The sequence below is a fragment of the Chiloscyllium plagiosum genome, unplaced genomic scaffold (genome assembly GCF_037043375.1).
Source record: "Chiloscyllium plagiosum isolate Xiang-an unplaced genomic scaffold, Cpla_swu_hap1 HiC_scaffold_53X, whole genome shotgun sequence".
Taxonomy (NCBI): domain Eukaryota; kingdom Metazoa; phylum Chordata; class Chondrichthyes; order Orectolobiformes; family Hemiscylliidae; genus Chiloscyllium; species Chiloscyllium plagiosum.
The window spans coordinates 10,738,930-10,753,352 of record NW_028270191.1 but is presented as its reverse complement, the minus strand read 5'-3'; positions in this window follow the sequence as shown (position 1 = coordinate 10,753,352).

Genomic DNA, 14,423 nt, shown 5'->3' with positions numbered 1-14,423 from the left:
CCCACTCTGCTCTCAGCTCCAATCCCCTTTCACCCAAGTCTGCCCTCAGCGCCAATCCCCTTTCACCCCACTCTGCCCTCAGCGCCAATCCCCTTTCACCCCACACTGCTCTCAGCGCCAATCCCCTTACACCCCACTCTGCCCTCTGCGCCAATCCCCTTTCACCCCACTCTGCCCTCAGCGCCAATCCCCTTTCACCCCACATTGCTCTCCGCGCCAATCCCCTTTCACTCCACATTGCTCTCCGCGCCAATCCCCTTTCACCCCACTCTGCTCTCAGCGCCAATCCCCTTTCACCCCACTCTGCCCTCAGCGCCAATCCCCTTTCACCCCACTCTGCCCTCAGCGCCAATACTGTTTTACCCCACTCTGCTCTCAGCGCCAATCCCCTTTCACCCCACTCTGCTCTCAATGCCAATCCCCTTTCACCCCACTCTGCCCTCAGCGCCAATCCCCTTTCACCCCACTCTGCTCTCAGCGCCAATCCCCTTTCACCCCACTCTGCCGTCAGCGCCAATCCCCTTTCATCCCACTCTGCTCTCAATGCCAATCCCCTTTCACCCCACTCTGCCCTCAGCGCCAATCCCCTTTCACCCCACTCTGCCCTCAGCGCCAATCCCCTTTCACCCCACTCTGCTCTCAGCGCCAATCCCCTTTCACCCCACTCTGCCCTCAATGCCAATCCCCTTTGACCCCACTCTGCCCTCAGCGCCAATCCCCTTTTACCCCACTCTGCCCTCAGCGCCAATCCCCTTTGACCCCACTCCGCCCTCAGCTCCAATCCCCTTTCACCCCACTCTGCCCTCAGCACCAATCCCCTTTCACCCCACTCTGCCCTCAGCGCCAATCCCCTTTCACCCCACTCTGCCCTCAATGCCAATCCCCTTTGACCCCACTCTGCCCTCAGCGCCAATCCCCTTTTACCCCACTCTGCCCTCAGCGCCAATCCCCTTTGACCCCACTCCGCCCTCAGCTCCAATCCCCTTTCACCCCACTCTGCTCTCAGCGCCAATCCCCTTACACCCCACTCTGCCCACAGCGCCAATCCCCTTTTACCCCAGTCTGCCCTCAGCGCCAATCCCCTTTCACCCCACTCTGCTCTCTGCGCCAATCCCCTTTCACCCCAATCTGCCGTCAGCGCCAATCCCCTTTCACCCCACTCTGCCCTCAATGCCAATCCCCTTTCACCCCACTCTGCTCTCAGCGCCAATCCCCTTTCACCCCACTATGCCCTCAGCGCCAATCCCCTTTCACCCCACACTGCCCTCAGCGCCAATCCCCTTTCATCCCACTCTGCTCTCAATGCCAATCCCCTTTCACCCCAATCTGCCCTCAGCGCCAATCCCCTTTCACCCCACTATGCCCTCAGCGCCAATCCCCTTTCACCCCACACTGCCCTCAGCGCCAATCCCCTTTCACCCCACTCTGCTTTCAACACCAATCCCCTCTCACCCCACTCTGCTCTCAGCGCCAATCCCCTTACACCCCACTCTGCCCTCAGCGCCAATCCCCTTTCACCCCAGTCTGCTCTCAGCGCCAATCCCCTTTCACCCCACACTGCTCTCAGCGCCAATCCCCTTACACCCCACTCTGCTCTCAGCACCAATCCCCTTTCACCCCACTCTGCCCTCAGCGCGAATCCCCTTTCACCCCACTCTGCCCTCAGCGCCAATCCCCTTTCACCCCAGTCGGCTCTCAGCGCCAATCCCCTTACACCCCACTCTGCTCTCAGCGCCAATCCCCTTTCACCCCACTCTGCTCTCAGCGCCAATCCCCTTTCACCCCACACTGCCCTTGGCGCCAATCCCCTTTCACCTCACTCTGCTCTCAATGCCAATCCCCTTTCACCCCAATCTGCCCTCAGCGCCAATCCCCTTTCACACCACTATGCCCTCAGCGCCAATCCCCTTTCACCCCACACTGCTCTCAGCGCCAATGCCCTTTCACCCCACTCTGCTCTCAGCGCCAATCCCCTTTCACCCCACACTGCCCTCAGCGCCAATCCCCTTTCACCCCACTCTGCTCTCAATGCCAATCCCCTTTCACCCCAATCTGCCCTCAGCGCCAATCCCCTTTCACCCCACTATGCCCTCAGCGCCAATCCCCTTTCACCCCACACTGCCCTCAGCGCCAATCCCCTTACACCCCACTCTGCCCTCAGCGCCAATCCCCTTTCACCCCAGTCTGCTCTCAGCGCCAATCCCCTTTCACCCCACACTGCTCTCAGCGCCAATCCCCTTACACCCCACTCTGCTCTCAGCACCAATCCCCTTTCACCCCACTCTGCCCTCAGCGCGAATCCCCTTTCACCCCACTCTGCCCTCAGCGCCAATCCCCTTTCACCCCAGTCGGCTCTCAGCGCCAATCCCCTTACACCCCACTCTGCTCTCAGCGCCAATCCCCTTTCACCCCACTCTGCTCTCAGCGCCAATCCCCTTTCACCCCACACTGCCCTTGGCGCCAATCCCCTTTCACCTCACTCTGCTCTCAATGCCAATCCCCTTTCACCCCAATCTGCCCTCAGCGCCAATCCCCTTTCACACCACTATGCCCTCAGCGCCAATCCCCTTTCACCCCACACTGCTCTCAGCGCCAATGCCCTTTCACCCCACTCTGCTCTCAGCGCCAATTCCCTTTCACCCCACTCTGCTCTCAGCGCCAATTCCCTTTCACCCCACACTGCTCTCAGCGCCAATGCCCTTTCACCCCACTCTGCTCTCAGCGCCAATCCCCTTACACCCCACTCTGCTCTCAGCACCAATCCCCTTTCACCCCACTCTGCCCTCAGCGCCAATCCCCTTTCACCCCACTCTGCTCTCAGCGCCAATCCCCTTTCACCCCACTCTGCCCTCAGCGCCAATCACCTTTCACCCCACTCTGCTTTCAATGCCAATTCCCTTTCATCCCACTCTGCTCTCAGCGCCAATCTCCTTTCACCCCACTCTGCCCTCAGCGCCAATCCTCATTCACCCCACTCTGCTCTAAGCACCAATCCCCTTTCACCCCACTCTGCTCTCAGCGCCAATCCCCTTTCACCCCACTCTGCCCTCAGCGCCAATCCCCTTTCACCCCACTCTGCCCTCAGCGCCAATCCCCTTTCACCCCACTCTGCTCTCAGCTCCAATCCCCTTTCACCCAAGTCTGCCCTCAGCGCCAATCCCCTTTCACCCCACTCTGCCCTCAGCGCCAATCCCCTTTCACCCCACACTGCTCTCAGCGCCAATCCCCTTACACCCCACTCTGCCCTCTGCGCCAATCCCCTTTCACCCCACTCTGCTCTTAGCGCCAATCCCCTTTCACCCCACATTGCTCTCCGCGCCAATCCCCTTTCACTCCACATTGCTCTCCGCGCCAATCCCCTTTCACCCCACTCTGCTCTCAGCGCCAATCCCCTTTCACACCACTCTGCCCTCAGCGCCAATCCCCTTTCACCCCACTCTGCCCTCAGCGCCAATACTGTTTTACCCCACTCTGCTCTCAGCGCCAATCCCCTTTCACCCCACTCTGCTCTCAATGCCAATCCCCTTTCACCCCACTCTGCCCTCAGCGCCAATCCCCTTTCACCCCACTCTGCTCTCAGCGCCAATCCCCTTTCACCCCACTCTGCCGTCAGCGCCAATCCCCTTTCATCCCACTCTGCTCTCAATGCCAATCCCCTTTCACCCCACTCTGCCCTCAGCGCCAATCCCCTTTCACCCCACTCTGCCCTCAGCGCCAATCCCCTTTCACCCCACTCTGCTCTCAGCGCCAATCCCCTTTCACCCCACTCTGCCCTCAATGCCAATCCCCTTTGACCCCACTCTGCCCTCAGCGCCAATCCCCTTTTACCCCACTCTGCCCTCAGCGCCAATCCCCTTTGACCCCACTCCGCCCTCAGCTCCAATCCCCTTTCACCCCACTCTGCCCTCAGCACCAATCCCCTTTCACCCCACTCTGCCCTCAGCGCCAATCCCCTTTCACCCCACTCTGCCCTCAATGCCAATCCCCTTTGACCCCACTCTGCCCTCAGCGCCAATCCCCTTTTACCCCACTCTGCCCTCAGCGCCAATCCCCTTTGACCCCACTCCGCCCTCAGCTCCAATCCCCTTTCACCCCACTCTGCTCTCAGCGCCAATCCCCTTACACCCCACTCTGCCCACAGCGCCAATCCCCTTTTACCCCAGTCTGCCCTCAGCGCCAATCCCCTTTCACCCCACTCTGCTCTCTGCGCCAATCCCCTTTCACCCCAATCTGCCGTCAGCGCCAATCCCCTTTCACCCCACTCTGCCCTCAATGCCAATCCCCTTTCACCCCACTCTGCTCTCAGCGCCAATCCCCTTTCACCCCACTATGCCCTCAGCGCCAATCCCCTTTCACCCCACACTGCCCTCAGCGCCAATCCCCTTTCACCCCACTCTGCTCTCAATGCGAATCCCCTTTCACCCCAATCTGCCCTCAGCGCCAATCCCCTTTCACCCCACTATGCCCTCAGCGCCAATCCCCTTTCACCCCACACTGCCCTCAGCGCCAATCCCCTTTCACCCCACTCTGCTTTCAACACCAATCCCCTCTCACCCCACTCTGCTCTCAGCGCCAATCCCCTTACACCCCACTGTGCCCTCAGCGCCAATCCCCTTTCACCCCAGTCTGCTCTCAGCGCCAATCCCCTTTCACCCCACACTGCTCTCAGCGCCAATCCCCTTACACCCCACTCTGCTCTCAGCACCAATCCCCTTTCACCCCACTCTGCCCTCAGCGCGAATCCCCTTTCACCCCACTCTGCCCTCAGCGCCAATCCCCTTTCACCCCAGTCGGCTCTCAGCGCCAATCCCCTTACACCCCACTCTGCTCTCAGCGCCAATCCCCTTTCACCCCACTCTGCTCTCAGCGCCAATCCCCTTTCACCCCACACTGCCCTTGGCGCCAATCCCCTTTCACCTCACTCTGCTCTCAATGCCAATCCCCTTTCACCCCAATCTGCCCTCAGCGCCAATCCCCTTTCACACCACTATGCCCTCAGCGCCAATCCCCTTTCACCCCACACTGCTCTCAGCGCCAATGCCCTTTCACCCCACTCTGCTCTCAGCGCCAATCCCCTTTCACCCCACACTGCCCTCAGCGCCAATCCCCTTTCACCCCACTCTGCTCTCAATGCCAATCCCCTTTCACCCCAATCTGCCCTCAGCGCCAATCCCCTTTCACCCCACTATGCCCTCAGCGCCAATCCCCTTTCACCCCACACTGCCCTCAGCGCCAATCCCCTTTCACCCCACTCTGCTTTCAACACCAATCCCCTCTCACCCCACTCTGCTCTCAGCGCCAATCCCCTTACACCCCACTCTGCCCTCAGCGCCAATCCCCTTTCACCCCAGTCTGCTCTCAGCGCCAATCCCCTTTCACCCCACACTGCTCTCAGCGCCAATCCCCTTACACCCCACTCTGCTCTCAGCACCAATCCCCTTTCACCCCACTCTGCCCTCAGCGCGAATCCCCTTTCACCCCACTCTGCCCTCAGCGCCAATCCCCTTTCACCCCAGTCGGCTCTCAGCGCCAATCCCCTTACACCCCACTCTGCTCTCAGCGCCAATCCCCTTTCACCCCACTCTGCTCTCAGCGCCAATCCCCTTTCACCCCACACTGCCCTTGGCGCCAATCCCCTTTCACCTCACTCTGCTCTCAATGCCAATCCCCTTTCACCCCAATCTGCCCTCAGCGCCAATCCCCTTTCACACCACTATGCCCTCAGCGCCAATCCCCTTTCACCCCACACTGCTCTCAGCGCCAATGCCCTTTCACCCCACTCTGCTCTCAGCGCCAATTCCCTTTCACCCCACTCTGCTCTCAGCGCCAATTCCCTTTCACCCCACACTGCTCTCAGCGCCAATGCCCTTTCACCCCACTCTGCTCTCAGCGCCAATCCCCTTACACCCCACTCTGCTCTCAGCACCAATCCCCTTTCACCCCACTCTGCCCTCAGCGCCAATCCCCTTTCACCCCACTCTGCTCTCAGCGCCAATCCCCTTTCACCCCACTCTGCCCTCAGCGCCAATCACCTTTCACCCCACTCTGCTTTCAATGCCAATTCCCTTTCATCCCACTCTGCTCTCAGCGCCAATCTCCTTTCACCCCACTCTGCCCTCAGCGCCAATCCCCTTTCACCCCACTCTGCTCTAAGCACCAATCCCCTTTCACCCCACTCTGCTCTCAGCGCCAATCCCCTTTCACCCCACTCTGCCCTCAGCGCCAATCCCCTTTCACCCCACTCTGCCCTCAGCGCCAATCCCCTTTCACCCCACTCTGCTCTCAGCTCCAATCCCCTTTCACCCAAGTCTGCCCTCAGCGCCAATCCCCTTTCACCCCACTCTGCCCTCAGCGCCAATCCCCTTTCACCCCACACTGCTCTCAGCGCCAATCCCCTTACACACCACTCTGCCCTCTGCGCCAATCCCCTTTCACCCCACTCTGCTCTTAGCGCCAATCCCCTTTCACCCCACATTGCTCTCCGCGCCAATCCCCTTTCACTCCACATTGCTCTCCGCGCCAATCCCCTTTCACCCCACTCTGCTCTCAGCGCCAATCCCCTTTCACCCCACTCTGCCCTCAGCGCCAATCCCCTTTCACCCCACTCTGCCCTCAGCGCCAATACTGTTTTACCCCACTCTGCTCTCAGCGCCAATCCCCTTTCACCCCACTCTGCCCTCAGCGCCAATCCCCTTTCACCCCACTCTGCTCTCAGCGCCAATCCCCTTTCATCCCACTCTGCCCTCAGCGCCAATACTGTTTTACCCCACTCTGCTATCAGCGCCAATCCACTTTCACCCCACTCTATGTCAGCACCAATCCCCTTTCACCCCACTCTGCCCTCAGCACCAATCCCCTTTCACCCCACTCTGCCCACAGCTCCAATCCCCTTTCACCCCACTGTGCCCTCAGCGCCAATCCCCTTTCACCCCACTCTGCTCTCAGCGCCAATCCCCTTTCACCCCACTCTGCTCTCAGCGCCAATCCCCTTTCACCCCACTCTGCCCTCAGCGCCAATCCCCTTTCACCCCACTCTGCTCTCAGCGCCAATCCCCTTTCACCCCACTCTGCTCTGTGCCAATCCCCTTTCACCCCACTCTGCCCTCAGCGCCAATCCCCTTTCACCCCACTCTGCCCTCAGCGCCAATCCCCTTACACCCCACTCTGCTCTCAGCGCCAATCCTCATTCACCCCACTCTGCCCTCAGCGCCAATCCCCTTTCACCCCACTCTGCCCTCAGCGCCAATCCCCTTACACCCCACTCTGCTCTCAGCGCCAATCCCCTTTCACCCCACTCTGCTTTGAACGCCAATCCCCTTTCACCCCACTCTGCCCTCAGCGCCAATCCCCTTACACCCCACTCTGCTTTCAACGCCAATCCCCTTTCACCCCACTCTGCTCTCAGCGCCAATCCTCTTTCACCCCACTCTGCCCTCAGCGCCAATCCCCTTTCAGCCCACTCTGCTTTCAACGCCAATCCCCTTTCACCCCACTCTGCCCTCAGCGCCAATCCCCTTTCACCCCACTCTGCCCTCAACGCCAATCCCCTTTCACCCCACTCTGCCCTTTGTGCCAATCCACTTTCACCCCACTCTGCCCTCAGCGCCAATCCCCTTTCACCCCGCTCTGCCCTCAGCGCCAATGCCCTTTCACCCCACTCTGCCCTCAGCGCCAATGCCCTTTCAACCCACCCTGCCCTCAGCACCAATCCCCTTTCACCCCACTCTGCTCTCAGCGCCAATCCCCTTTCACCCCACTCTGCCCTCAGCGCCAATCCCCTTTCACCCCACTCTGCCCTCAGCGCCAATCCCCTTTCACCCCACTCTGCCCTCAGCGCCAATCCCCTTTCACCCCACTCTGCCCTCAGCGCCAATCCCCGTTTACCCCACTCTGCCCTCAGCGCCAATCTCCTTTCACCCCACACTGCCCTCAGCGCCAATCCCCTTTCACCCCACTCTGCTCTCAGCGCCAATCCCCTTTCACCCCACTCTGCTCTCAGCGCCAATCCCCTTTCACCCCACTCTGCTCTCAGCGCCAATCCCTTTTCACCCCACTCTGCCCTCAGCGCCAATCCCCTTTCACCCCACTCTGCCCTCAGCGCCAATGCCCTTTCACCCCACTCTGCCCTCAGCGCCAATTCCCTTTCAACCCACTCTGCCCTCAGCGCCAATGCCCTTTCACCCCACTCTGCTCTCAGCGCCAATCCCCTTTCACCCCACTCTGCCCTCAGCGCCAATGCCCTTTCACCCCACTCTGCCCTCAGCACCAATGCCCTTTCAACCCACTCTGCCCGCAGCGCCAATCCCCTTTCACCCCACTCTGCTCTCAATGCCAATCCCCTTTCACCCCACTCTGATCTCAGCGCCAATCCCCTTTCACCCCACTCTGCCCTCAGCGCCAATCCCCTTTCACCCCACTCCGCTCTCAGCGCCAATCCCCTTTCACCCCACTCTGCTCTCAGCGCCAATCCCCTTTCACCCCACTCTGATCTCAGCGCCAATCCCCTTTCACCCCACTCTGCTCTCAGCGCCAATCCCCTTTCACCCCACTCTGCTCTCAATGCCAATCCCCTTTCACCCCACTCTGCTCTCAGCGCCAATCCCCTTTCACCCCACTCTGCCCTCAGCGCCAATCCCCTTTCACCCCACTCTGCTCTCAGCGCCAATCCCCTTTCACCCCACTCTGCCCTCAGCGCCAATCCCCTTTCACCCCACTCTGCTCTCAATGCCAATCCCCTTTCACCCCACTCTGCACTCAGCGCCAATCCCCTTTCACCCCACTCTGCTCTCAGCGCCAATCCCCTTTCACCCCACTCTGCTCTCAGCGCCAATCCCCTTTCACCCCACTCTGCCCTCAGCGCCAATCCCCTTTCACCCCACTCTGCTCTCAGCGCCAATCCCCTTTCACCCCACACTGCCCTCAGCGCCAATCCCCTTTCACCCCACACTGCCCTCAGCGCCAATCCCCTTTCACCCCACACTGCCCTCAGCGCCAATCCCCTTTCACCCCACTCTGCCCTCAGCTCCAATCCCCTTTCACCCCACTATGCCCTCAGCGCCAATCCCCTTACACCCAACTCTGATCTCAGCGCCAATCCCCTTTCACCCCACTCTGCTCTCAGCGCCAATCCCCTTTCACCCCACTCTGCCCTCAGCTCCAATCCCCTTTCACCCAAGTCTGCCCTCAGCGCCAATCCCCTTTCACCCCACTCTGCCCTCAGCGCCAATCCCCTTTCACCCCACACTGCTCTCAGCGCCAATCCCCTTACACCCCACTCTGCCCTCTGCGCCAATCCCCTTTCACCCCACTCTGCTCTTAGCGCCAATCCCCTTTCACCCCACATTGCTCTCCGCGCCAATCCCCTTTCACTCCACATTGCTCTCCGCGCCAATCCCCTTTCACCCCACTCTGCTCTCAGCGCCAATCCCCTTTCACCCCACTCTGCCCTCAGCGCCAATCCCCTTTCACCCCACTCTGCCCTCAGCGCCAATACTGTTTTACCCCACTCTGCTCTCAGCGCCAATCCCCTTTCACCCCACTCTGCCCTCAGCGCCAATCCCCTTTCACCCCACTCTGCTCTCAGCGCCAATCCCCTTTCATCCCACTCTGCCCTCAGCGCCAATACTGTTTTACCCCACTCTGCTATCAGCGCCAATCCACTTTCACCCCACTCTATGTCAGCACCAATCCCCTTTCACCCCACTCTGCCCTCAGCACCAATCCCCTTTCACCCCACTCTGCCCACAGCTCCAATCCCCTTTCACCCCACTGTGCCCTCAGCGCCAATCCCCTTTCACCCCACTCTGCTCTCAGCGCCAATCCCCTTTCACCCCACTCTGCTCTCAGCGCCAATCCCCTTTCACCCCACTCTGCCCTCAGCGCCAATCCCCTTTCACCCCACTCTGATCTCAGCGCCAATCCCCTTTCACCCCACTCTGCTCTGTGCCAATCCCCTTTCACCCCACTCTGCCCTCAGCGCCAATCCCCTTTCACCCCACTCTGCCCTCAGCGCCAATCCCCTTACACCCCACTCTGCTCTCAGCGCCAATCCTCATTCACCCCACTCTGCCCTCAGCGCCAATCCCCTTTCACCCCACTCTGCCCTCAGCGCCAATCCCCTTACACCCCACTCTGCTCTCAGCGCCAATCCCCTTTCACCCCACTCTGCTTTCAACGCCAATCCCCTTTCACCCCACTCTGCCCTCAGCGCCAATCCCCTTACACCCCACTCTGCTTTCAACGCCAATCCCCTTTCACCCCACTCTGCACTCAGCGCCAATCCTCTTTCACCCCACTCTGCCCTCAGCGCCAATCCCCTTTCAGCCCACTCTGCTTTCAACGCCAATCCCCTTTCACCCCACTCTGCCCTCAGCGCCAATCCCCTTTCACCCCACTCTGCCCTCAACGCCAATCCCCTTTCACCCCACTCTGCCCTTTGTGCCAATCCACTTTCACCCCACTCTGCCCTCAGCGCCAATCCCCTTTCACCCCGCTCTGCCCTCAGCGCCAATGCCCTTTCACCCCACTCTGCCCTCAGCGCCAATGCCCTTTCAACCCACCCTGCCCTCAGCACCAATCCCCTTTCACCCCACTCTGCTCTCAGCGCCAATCCCCTTTCACCCCACTCTGCCCTCAGCGCCAATCCCCTTTCACCCCACTCTGCCCTCAGCGCCAATCCCCTTTCACCCCACTCTGCCCTCAGCGCCAATCCCCTTTCACCCCACTCTGCCCTCAGCGCCAATCCCCGTTTACCCCACTCTGCCCTCAGCGCCAATCCCCTTTCACCCCACACTGCCCTCAGCGCCAATCCCCTTTCACCCCACTCTGCTCTCAGCGCCAATCCCCTTTCACCCCACTCTGCTCTCAGCGCCAATCCCCTTTCACCCCACTCTGCTCTCAGCGCCAATCCCTTTTCACCCCACTCTGCCCTCAGCGCCAATCCCCTTTCACCCCACTCTGCCCTCAGCGCCAATGCCCTTTCACCCCACTCTGCCCTCAGCGCCAATTCCCTTTCAACCCACTCTGCCCTCAGCGCCAATGCCCTTTCACCCCACTCTGCTCTCAGCGCCAATCCCCTTTCACCCCACTCTGCCCTCAGCGCCAATGCCCTTTCACCCCACTCTGCCCTCAGCACCAATGCCCTTTCAACCCACTCTGCCCGCAGCGCCAATCCCCTTTCACCCCACTCTGCTCTCAATGCCAATCCCCTTTCACCCCACTCTGATCTCAGCGCCAATCCCCTTTCACCCCACTCTGCCCTCAGCGCCAATCCCCTTTCACCCCACTCCGCTCTCAGCGCCAATCCCCTTTCACCCCACTCTGCTCTCAGCGCCAATCCCCTTTCACCCCACTCTGATCTCAGCGCCAATCCCCTTTCACCCCACTCTGCTCTCAGCGCCAATCCCCTTTCACCCCACTCTGCTCTCAATGCCAATCCCCTTTCACCCCACTCTGCTCTCAGCGCCAATCCCCTTTCACCCCACTCTGCCCTCAGCGCCAATCCCCTTTCACCCCACTCTGCTCTCAGCGCCAATCCCCTTTCACCCCACTCTGCCCTCAGCGCCAATCCCCTTTCACCCCACTCTGCTCTCAATGCCAATCCCCTTTCACCCCACTCTGCACTCAGCGCCAATCCCCTTTCACCCCACTCTGCTCTCAGCGCCAATCCCCTTTCACCCCACTCTGCTCTCAGGGCCAATCCCCTTTCACCCCACTCTGCCCTCAGCGCCAATCCCCTTTCACCCCACTCTGCCCTCAGCGCCAATCCCCTTTCACCCCACTCTGCTCTCAGCGCCAATCCCCTTTCACCCCACACTGCCCTCAGCGCCAATCCCCTTTCACCCCACACTGCCCTCAGCGCCAATCCCCTTTCACCCCACTCTGCCCTCAGCTCCAATCCCCTTTCACCCCACTATGCCCTCAGCGCCAATCCCCTTACACCCAACTCTGATCTCAGCGCCAATCCCCTTTCACCCCACTCTGCTCTCAGCGCCAATCCCCTTTCACCCCACTCTGCCCTCAGCTCCAATCCCCTTTCACCCCACTATGCGCTCAGCGCCAATCCCCTTTCACCCCACTCTGCCCTCAGCTCCAATCCCCTTACACCCCACTCTGATCTCAGCGCCAATCCCCTTTCACCCCACTCTGCTCTCAGCGCCAATCCCCTTTCACCCCACTCTGTCCTCAGCGCCAATCCCCTTTCACCCCACTCTGCTCTCAGCGCCAATCCCCTTTCACCCCACTCTGCTCTCAGCGCCAATCCCCTTTCACCCCACACTGCTCTCAATGCCAATCCCCTTTCACCCCACTCTGCTCTCAGCGCCAATCCCCTTTCACCCCACACTGCCCTCAGCGCCAATCCCCTCTCACCCCACACTGCCCTCAGCGCCAATCTCCTTTCACCCCACACTGCCCTCAGCGCCAATCCCCTTTCACCCCCTCTGCCCTCAGCGCCAATCCCCTTTCACCCCACTCTGCCCTCAATGCCAATTCCCTTTCACCCCACTCTGCCCTCAGCGCCAATCCCCTTTCACCCCACTCTGCTCTCAATGCCAATCCCCTTTCACCCCACACTGCCCTCAGCGCCAATCCCCTTTCACCCCACTCTGCCCTCAGCTCCAATCCCCTTTCACCCCACTCTGCCCTCAATGCCAATTCCCTTTCACCCCACTCTGCCCTCAGCGCCAATCCCCTTTCACCCCACTCTGCTCTCAATGCCAATCCCCTTTCACCCCACTCTGATCTCAGCGCCAATCCCCTTTCACCCCACTCTGCCCTCAGCGCCAATCCCCTTTCAACCCACTCTGCTCTCAGCGCCAATCCCCTTTCACCCCACTCTGATCTCAGCGCCAATCCCCTTTCACCCCACTCTGCTCTCAGCGCCAATCCCCTTTCACCCCACTCTGCTCTCAGCGCCAATCCCCTTTCACCCCACTCTGCTCTCAGCGCCAATCCCCTTTCACCCCACTCTGCTCTCAGCGCCAATCCCCTTTCACCCCACTCTGCCCTCAGCGCCAATCCCCTTTCACCCCACTCTGCTCTCAGCGCCAATCCCCTTTCACCCCACTCTGCCCTCAGCGCCAATCCCCTATCACCCCACTCTGCTCTCAGCGCCAATCCCCTTTCACCCCACTCTGCTCTCAGCGCCAATCCCCTTTCACCCCACTCTGCTCTCAGCGCCAATCCCCTTTCACCCCACTCTGCCCTCAGCGCCAATCCCCTTTCACCCCACTCTGCTCTCAGCGCCAATCCCCTTTCACCCCACTCTGATCTCAGCGCCAATCCCCTTTCACCCCACTCTGCTCTCAGCGCCAATCCCCTTTTACCCCACTCTGCTCTCAATGCCAATCCCCTTTCACCCCACTCTGCTCTCAGCGACAATCCCCTTTCACCCCACTCTGCCCTCAGCGCCAATCCCCTTTCACCCCACTCTGCTCTCAGCGCCAATCCCCTTTCACCCCACTCTGCTCTCAGCGCCAATCCCCTTTCACCCCACTCTGCTCTCAGCGCCAATCCCCTTTCACCCCACTCTGCTCTCAGCGCCAATCCCCTTTCACCCCACTCTGCCCTCAGCGCCAATCCCCTTTCACCCCACTCTGCTCTCAGCGCCAATCCCCTTTCACCCCACACTGCCCTCAGCGCCAATCCCCTTTCACCCCACACTGCCCTCAGCGCCAATCCCCTTTCACCCCACACTGCCCTCAGCGCCAATCCCCTTTCACCCCACTCTGCCCTCAGCTCCAATCCCCTTTCACCCCACTATGCCCACAGCGCCAATCCCCTTACACCCCACTCTGATCTCAGCGCCAATCCCCTTTCACCCCACTCCGCCCTCAGCGCCAATCCCCTTTCACCCCACTCTGCCCTCAGCGCCAATCCCCTTTCACCCCACTCTGCCCTCAGCGCCAATCCCCTTTCACCCCACTCTGCCCTCAGCGCCAATCCCCTTTCACCCCACTCTGCCCTCAGCGCCAATCCCCTTTCACCCCACTCTGCCCTCAATGCTAATTCCCTTTCACCCCACTCTGCCCTCAGCGCCAATCCCCTTTCACCCCACTCTGCCCTCAGCGCCAATCCCCTTTCACCCCACTCTGCCCTCAATGCCAATTCCCTTTCACCCCACTCTGCCCTCAGCGCCAATCCCCTTTCACCCCACACTGCCCTCAGCGCCAATCCCCTTTCACCCCACACTGCCCTCAGCGCCAATCCCCTTTCACCCCACACTGCCCTCAGCGCCAATCCCCTTTCACCCCACTCTGCCCTCAGCTCCAATCCCCTTTCACCCCACTATGCCCTCAGCGCCAATCCCCTTACACCCCACTCTGATCTCAGCGCCAATCCCCTTTCACCCCACTCCGCCCTCAGCGCCAATCCCCTTTCACCCCACTCTGCCCTCAGCGCCAATCCCCTTTCACCCCACTCTG